This window comes from Phocoena phocoena, chromosome 9, assembly GCF_963924675.1.
Source record: "Phocoena phocoena chromosome 9, mPhoPho1.1, whole genome shotgun sequence".
NCBI classification, from domain to species: Eukaryota; Metazoa; Chordata; class Mammalia; order Artiodactyla; family Phocoenidae; genus Phocoena; species Phocoena phocoena.
The window spans coordinates 103,066,459-103,075,410 of record NC_089227.1 but is presented as its reverse complement, the minus strand read 5'-3'; the positions used below and the strand labels follow the sequence as shown (position 1 = coordinate 103,075,410).

General features: G+C 51.3%; 1 protein-coding gene across 2 annotated transcripts in view; it reads right to left on the bottom strand.

Annotated features, from left to right (window-relative positions):
* DPP6 (dipeptidyl peptidase like 6) overlaps positions 1-8,952 on the bottom strand; it is a 778,185-nt gene that overhangs the window by 64,175 nt on the left and 705,058 nt on the right. The window lies entirely within an intron of this gene.

Here is an 8,952-nt window from a genome sequence, read left to right as displayed (position 1 = left end):
CAGAGTGGAAGGAATGAAGAGCTCTCAGGGCTCCCTTTTATAAGGGCACTGATTCCAATCATGAGGGCTCCATCCCCCTGACCTAGGTACCTCCCAAAGACTTTACCTCCTAATACCATCACCTTGGGGGTTAAGATTTCAATATATGAATTGGGGGGGGGAACATAAATATTTGATCTATAGCAATAACCTTACAACACAGGTACTATTATTATCCCAATTTTATAGATGAGGCAGCCGAAGCACCTCCTCTTGCTTCCTTCTCCTTGATGAAGGACCATCTGCCTTTTTTCTGCTTCCCATTTTTACCGGTTACCAAACACTCCCTTTCTGGGCACCTACGGCACTTTCAGTGTTTCCCAATTTGCCACATCCTGCCCTTTATTGTTCCCAGTTGGTTAGATGTATTTGTCTCCTCGATGTAAGTTCCAGAGCACAGAGACCTGTAGCTTCGTACTCTGACAGGTTCCTGCCCACCACGAAGGTGGGGCAGCCTGTCTCTAGCAGACGTGCTTGGCAATGTCACCTCACTCTCTCCCCATGCTCCTGTGCCCCCCCGGCCAGCTGTTAATTCTGCAGACTTTGGGTTACTTGAGGGCAGCCTTTCTCTGTCTTCCTCACGTTTGCATACCCAGCATTCAGCCCCGCCTCTGGCACTTAGCGGGCAGCAAAGGACTCTTTGCATTGGACGGATCAGTCCTCTGTGGCCCCACTGGGTGGTCTGACATATTCAGACAAGATGGTATGATTTACACACATCGGAGGAGACACCAGGCACAGGAAATTACCTGTAACTCCGACCCCACCGCAGTTCTAGGAAGAGGCACGGATTCGCAGGGCTGCAGTGCCCTCTTGTGTCTGGGGCTTCTCCATGGCTCAGTACACTTAGGTCTGGGGAGGAGATCTCGGTGGAGAGCAATCAGCGAAGAAGTTAGCTTTTCCCAGTGCACCAGAGGGGGCAGATGTGGTGTCACAGGCACCTGGACCATGCAGACACTGATGACAGACCAGTTTTGGTCCTGGCTCTGCCCTAACGAGCCGTGGGCCTGGGGCAAGGCGCACGCGGTGCCCGAATATTCTCATCTGTCAAACGGGTGGTGGCTTTGCTGGTGGGAAGGGAGAGGGGGAACTGCTGATGTACAGAGCAGCGTCCAGGCTCTAAATCCATGCATTTTTGTCAGCGGCAGCCTCCAGGAGCCTCTAACTTCCCCAAGGTCGAGGACGCTGCCTCATCCCAACGTGGACCATTGGCTCTGGCCAGGTCCAGGGCTCAGAGCTGGAGAATCCCTCTGGCTCCCCCACCCCAGCGCACAGCTCTGACCCCAGGACGTGACATTTCTGTCAAGTGCCCTCCTGTAGGCATGAGCCCCGCGGGCAGGAACCCGCCTGTGTTCTTCGTCCCCCTTGTAGCTCCTCCTAACTGAGCCACATGGACAAGTGAGGCGGAGGTCGGAACCCGTCTTAGGGAAGTTCGGGGGAGGTGAGGGTGCAATGACTCTCCTGAGGGGTAAACCAGGCAGGGCTTTGCTTTTCCAGTGAGATGGATTGCATTCTACTTTGCAAAGCCTCCTAAAAAATTATTTCACATGCATTTAATTTGTGATAAAGAACAGACACAATGTGTTCATATGTTTTTGTAAAGAAATGTCCAAATCTCCTGCTAGCAGCTAACTTTACACAGTAAAGTTCCCTGATGCTCTGGGGCTGAGAAGGCAGAGGTCAGCTCCCCAAAGGCAGGGGCCCGAGAGGGGACTTGATGTGGGTCCGAACATGCAGTTTAACGAGCTGGGGTGACAAGAGGCTCCCAGCTCTCTATGATCCTTCTTTCCCTGAAAAGAAAAACTGATAAAACTAATAAAATGCACCCACTCATACTACGTGCACAAAGTCTACACTGATCTTGTGAGAAGTCTCATTTCAAGAGATTTTTTTTTAAAGAAAGAATGTTTTGCAATTTCCTAAGCAATTGCTACAGGCTGAAATGAAAATACAGATCAGAGATGAGCACAGAAACAGAGACGATGTTCAGAAGCAGTTTTCTTAAACAGAATCAACATCCCTTCAGCAGCCTTTTCTTGTTGTTTTGTTCTTTCAAGAAAAATTTTCTTTCTTTTACAATTTCTGCTCAGCTCTGCCTACATTCTCAGTAACTCTAAATCAGGGGCGCGTGGATTTCAGAGGTTTTATTCTATACCATCAAGGCATTTATGTCAACCAGTGACTGAAGAAAGCTTCAAAGTATCCACAGAGACCGCTCTGAGTCTCAGGACCTGGTTCCTGACTGTGATGTGACAGCGTTTGATCCGGAAGCATCAGGAGCGTTCTCTTTAGTGGGTATCACGGATTAGTCTCATTTTGTCCTGTCGTGTCCTTTTCTTTCTGGGTGGAGAGTCCTGTGGTCCTTTCTATAAGGTGAGAGTGAGGGTGGGGATGGCAGCTTCTGAGCGGGGTTGGGGGGGACGACGATGCCCGCTCACTCGGGAAGACACGGGAGCACGTGGAAGGCGAGAGGCACCAGTGAGTCAGGGGCAGGAACCACGGAGGGAAAGGTCATCCCGTCATCCTCATACAACACCTGGAGCAAACGCCCAGTCCACCCACCCGAAGGACAGCGAAGCTGCTTACAAACGCAGAGCCTCTCGCCCGAGACATGAACTGGGCACTGGGCCTCCCGGGCTCCCGGGCTGGGGGTGACGATGCCCATGGCTCTCACGGTGTGCACCTGCCTTCCAAACATTCACGTACGCGTTGTGCAAACACGCGTGAGCAGCGGCCTCACACGGGCACCCATGAAAACAGAGCGTGATGAAGCCTGAGTGTAAAGTCACATAACTGGCTTCTCAAACTGGCACAGAGCATTTTAGAGTTGATGGGAAACGAGAACCAATCTAGATTAGGGATTTTTCTCGCTCTGTCTCTGTCTCTCTTATTTTTGTCTGGGGAACGACATACTCGAGGTAAAACAAGATTATTTTTTAAGTTTTGGAGCATCTCAGAGTTTCTGCTGGGACTGTGAGGTTTGGGCGTTGGCTTAATGAATGGGCTGAATGAGCACAAAAGTGTTCCACGCGGGCTCTGGACGTCGGCGCGCTTGTGGTCACCTGCCCAGACCTAATGGGGGTGAAGCTGCATTTCACTGGCTCAGGGAGACGCTGCTTAAATGTAAACACTACCTAGAAAACAACCCATTTCATAGACAAGGAAGCTGAGGCTCAGCAAGGCTGGAGGCCAGGGCTGTGGAAGCGTGGGGGCTGGAGCTGTCACTCATGCACGCGGTTCTGGCCGTACCGCTGCGACCACAAGAAGAGCCCAGAGGAAAAGAGCGCATCTCCATTTGCACACCTGGCTGTTCTTTCCCTGTAAGTCACGCACCTGCTGAGGCCACCTCATAGCTGGCTCCCTGTCACCCTAACCACGGCTTCCTCATTTCTTAGCAGCGGAACCCTGTTTAAAATAAAACGTAGCGCCGAACTCCCACGTGTACTGTGTTAGTATAAACTCACTTTCTCCATTTAAAATGTATTGTACTTCGTAACTTCCCGATATAAAGTCAGTCTATAAAAACCAGACTAAATGAATGGGAGAGTAGAGTTACAGCAGAAGTTTTATTCCCGTCTCAACACCCAATACAAACACTGCCCGCAGTCACGCGACTGCAGATGGATCAGGGTTTCTCATGGTGGCCTGGCCATCTCAGGAGACCTGCCCCCGTTCACATGAGGCTTCCTCACTAGATATACGTGACTACATACCGGAAACCTGTGTGATACCTATCTTGAAATGCTGTTTGCTTAATCATTACAGATTCTGTTTGTTAAGTGAGCTACACGAGAGTGAATGTCAGAGCAAATGTTCGTCTACAGGCGGAAATCTAGATCCCTGCGCAGGGCACGGGAGGCTTTGGGGAATGCGGGCCCTCCCTGTCTGCCTCAGCACACCCCACCTTCCATTACATTTCCACGAACCTATGAGTCTGTTTCATGCTTCTGATTCTTAGTGGGACTCTTCCCTTTGTTCAAAATGCTCTGCTGCTTCTCATGGCAAACCTCTTTCTCTTCAAGAAGCCACCCTGTTGGTGAAGCTTCCCCACCAGACAAACTCTTCTAGGCATGTGCTCACAAAATCGTGGTGACATTATTCGCAATTACCTTCCATGGCAATGTTTACCTGTTCCCCTCAGTCTATCTTTTCAAATGAACCTCCCACTACTCTCCTCATTGGTTCAACCTCAACTCCTCCGTCCCCCGCAGTGGACAGACCGCACTCACTGGCCCTGTTCTGCTCTTCCCTCTTCTTGGAATTAGACTCACTTAGTCTCTGGGAGGGGACCTTAGTGAGGGCGTCATGGGCGAGCTGGTGGGAGAGGAAGCAGGACCAGGGCAGGGGATGAGTGGGCCGTCAGATTCAAGAAGCAGCCAGTGTCTATTTCCAAGACGGAAAAGAGAGAAAGAAAAAGGGTTTCCAGGCATAGCAGGAAGAGGTTTTTTTTAAAGAATTGTCGAGAACATTTAATAACTTCTCAGGAAATATTTAGAGGGCTGGCTGGTGTGAATCAGAGCACCTACAGGAAAGGTAGAGCTGTGACAGCTTAGATCTGGAAGGACGCGTGAGGTGCAGACAGGACCAAGAACAGGGACGTGGATGTGGGAAGGTTCCAAGCAGTTTTAAAACTCAGACCGCAAACGGGACGTGCTCTGGGGTCGGGGTAGAGAGTAGTGGGGGATGCTTCTGGAAGGGTGAGTCCTAGACGCCACCTAAGGAGCAGGGACTGTACCTGAAAGGGCTGGGGAGGGCTCCGGGCAGGACAGAGGAAGCCTCACGCCTGCCAGCTACACGCTGGCACCTGACGTCTGCCTCTATGAGGATTAAATCATGAGCCGCTGCGGCCGCTGCCCTTCAGCACCCCCCGAAAGGAGCTCAGGGGGGAGAGCAGGAAGGAGGCCCTCTGGGCTCTGGGAAGAACCGGCAGAACAGGCCTTCAGATAGTTGGATATTCTCAGGAGATTTTATGAGCCCAATTCTTGCATCGCCTCGTATCCAGAAAAGCACCAAAATCCTTCGTGGTGACGTCTGCTCCTCGTGACGAGCAGCCACCCTCTGCCGAAGTGTGTGCTTGACCGCACGTCCCCCTTCACCAAAATCACACCTGTACTGACCTCCCCCTGCCTCTTCAGAGCAGCTTCTCAGGGCTATCTGAGAGCCTGTCTCACGGGCTACAGTCCTCATTTTGGCCCCAATAAAACTTACCTCACAACTCTCACATTGTGCTCTTTTTCAGTCGACGTGCCCGTTGGAGTGCAGTGCGTAGAATCACTAACCAACCACAGGAAGCTCAGAGTTCCCGTCCGCCAGCGCTGATGCTCTCGGTGAAACGTCAGCCTGGCCCAAGACCGTGTGAGTGACGGGGTTGCTGTCACTGCTGCTGAGCCCGTGTTGCTCTTGGACCAGCTCCCAGTGTGCCCAGAACCCGGTCCCTTTCCTGCCAGTATCTCCCATCGCTTTTCCTACCATATAGCTTGTGGCAAATACATTGAGTGTTTAAGTAACTTACATATAAATGTGAATGATAATTAGATATTTACGGATGTGAGTGTCTGAATTACTGGTGAGAAGACTGATGACGCCAATGAGAACACGACTCAGAAGATGAGGATGCGGATTTGATGCTCAGGGCCGTGTAACGGTTTAAAGTAGGGCTGGACAACTACAAAACAATTCTGAGGCGCACAGGCTGCTCAGAGTTGTCTTAGAAAGTGAAGTGTCAATATGCCATGATTTAAAATTTATGACCTTTTAAAACTGAGGTATATGTAACCGTTTCTCTGGAAGATGGGTTGGATAGAGGCATACAGACACCCATCTGGATCAAAGAGCCCAGGGGAGACATTTTAGATTTTCTCCCTAAACTATAACTGTGATATTCTAGTATAATAACATTCATAAAGCACATATATTGATTATTGCAACATGGACATATTTTATGTGGTCAGCGTTCAACATATCCCACCAGAATGCATGAGAGAAGACAAGGGGTCTTGGGTGGAGGGGGTCATGTAGGCAATGTCTTCAGAAAACGTTAAACATTTTTACAGAATAAAACTTTGTCATTTGCTAACAGCTGTGTGCTTGAGGAAGGGGGCAGCGTTTGCTGTCTTGATGCTGGTGACTATTATACCTCAGTTCCTTGACTTTGCCAGCACACAGTTTATTTAAAACAATTTTTGTATAATGTAAAAAAAGATTTTACAGAAGTTTCAAACTTACAGCAGAGTTGCAAGTATAATACGAAGAACTTGTTTCCCCTGAAGCATCTGAGGATGAGTTGCCGCCCTGATGCCCTGGGGGTTGTGCATTTCCTACAAACAAGGCCTCTCCTACAAACCCACAACAGCACCATCAAAGTCCGGAAATCAACACTGATGCACGACTATGGCCTAATCCTCAGACCCCTTTTCCGTCTGGTCAGTTGTCCCAGTAACGTCTTTGATAGCAAAGGTGGCAGTTCTGAAGCACAGCGCTGCATTCGGGAGACGGGGGACCACACCTCCCACCCTGTCCCAGGCCAGCGCTGCATTTGGGAGACGGGGGACCACACCTCCCACCCTGTGCCAGGCCAGCACTGCACAGGGACTCACTCTATTCTTTGCTTTCCACACTGGCGACTTTCCTCTCCAACACCCAGAAACTCGCTATTCTTACTGACCTGATCCACCCCGCAAACGTAAACCATCTTCCATCACTCTGCCGCCACCTCCTCCCCCTGCGGGGGTCCCACTCCCCACAGTGGGCTGCCCTCTTGGGTCCACGCCCTCCTTACACTTCTCAGGCTCCGACTTCCCACGAGCAGGGGTTCCCTGCACGGACGCCTCCTCACTCTGCCCAGGTCCTGACACCCCACCCAGGGCTCCCTTGTCACCTGGCTGAGGTGGAGTCACCCATGACTCCTCTGTGCAGAAGCCTGCTTTGTCCTACCCCAGCCAAAGGCTTCAGGACTGAACTGGTCACCAAGGGAAGGGAAGGGGGAGGGGAAGGAAGGGAGGCAGCGGGGGGGGGGGGGGGCGCGGAAAACGAAGGAGAGGAGAGGGAAGGAAGGGAAGAGGATGGGAGGGAGAAGAAGGAGGGGAGGGAAAGGGAGGGGAGGGAGGGGGAGGGGGAAGGAGAGGAGGGGAAGGGGAAGGAGAGGAGGGGAAGGGCAGGGGAAGGGGAGGGGCGGGGAAGGGGAGGGGTGGGGAGGGGAGGGGGAAGGGGAGGAGAGGGGAGGGAGAAAGGGAGGGGTGGGGAGGGGGAAGGGGAGGGGTGGGGAGGGGAAGGGGAGGGGAGGGGGAAGGGGAGGGGAGGGGGAAGGGGAGGGGAGGGGGAAGGGGAGGGAGGGGGAAGAGGAGGGGAGGGGGAAGGGGAAGGGTGGAGAGGGGAGGGGGAAGGGGAGGGGTGGGGAGGGGAGGGGGAGGGGGAAGGGGAGTGGTGGGGAGGGAGGGGAAGGGGAGGGGTGGGGAGGGAGGGGAAGGGGAGGGGTGGGGAGGGAGGGGAAGGGGAGGGGTGGGGAGGGGAGGGGAAGGGGAGGGGTGGGGAGGGAAGGGGAGGGGTGGGGAGGGAAGGGGAGGGGTGGGGAGGGGAGGGGGAAGGGGAGGGGTGGGAAGGGGAGGAGGAAGGGGAAGAGAGGAGAGGGGAGGGGCAAGGGGAGGGGAGGGGGAAGGGGAGGGGTGTGGAAGGGAGGGGGAAGGGGAGGAGAGGGGAGGGGAAAGGGGAGGAGAGGGGAGGGGAGGGGGAAGGGGAGGAGAGGGGCAAGGGAAGGGGCGGGAAGGAAGGAGGAGAAACAGAATAGGATGAGAAAAGATAAGGAAGAGCTAGTTTAGCATTTCAACACCCAGTGGATATCTTAATGTGTATACATGTGTATCTGGAAGAGGGTAGATTTCACTGTGGCTTTTACATTCTCTCTCTCCATAATACTGATTGAAAATAGTATATATTACCATTCTAAGTGGAAACAAGTAATAAAAACTTAAAACCCTCGTCAACATAGCTTAACATATATACTAAAAGGTTACGTCTAATGATAGATGTTATTCTGTGTGCATGGATTCTTATATTCATGTCCATTTTGTCTCACTACATATGGACTGACAGCTACAAAGTATAAAATAGATGACTTTAAAAAATGTGTTTAGGGTGCTGTATTATTACTCAACAACTGTCTAACACCATCTAATACCTTCTTCTAGGAAAAAAAATTAATGGGAGCAAAAGCAGATATAACATTTAACCAGAGATCTCTGCCCATTTTTCTTTGAATGTGACAATTTCAAGTACACGATTCTACTTTATCTCCATTAAGGGAAAAAAGCTGCTGACTTACTTGGCCTCATGTTTCCTGAAGACAGCACTTTGTAAGCAGTTTTTCTCCTTTTTCTAATTCATTTTTCAAATTTTGGCTTTTTCGTTGTTGTTGGATAACATTGAAGAAGACAGCTACTGCCCCCCGTTTGATTTATAAGCCCAATCACATTGCTCTTATCTTATTTTTCACACCGGGGGAGCCCCAAGAAGCATCTGGGAATTGGGAGAGAATGAACACCTCCCCTTGTGAATTTCTCTTAGCCCATAGTAACCACCCAGTGCCACTTCCGCGATGAAACAATTGGGAAGATAATAAGGAAACTGGTCCAGGGAGTCAGAATTTCAAAGAAAATTTGTCAACCATCCTAATAGTTTCAGGGCATATGTTTTAAATGTATAGTATTGACCAGAAAAATATGTCTAATTTCTAGAAGGGAAGAAGACTGGTATAGGAGACAGACTTTTTCTTTTTTTTTTTTTTGCGGTACGCGGGCCTCTCACTGTTGTCGCCTCTCCCGTTGCGGAGCACAGGCTCCAGACGCACAGGCTCCAGACGCGCAGGCTCAGCGGCCATGGCTCACGGGCCCAGCCGCTCTGCAGCATGTGGAATCTTCC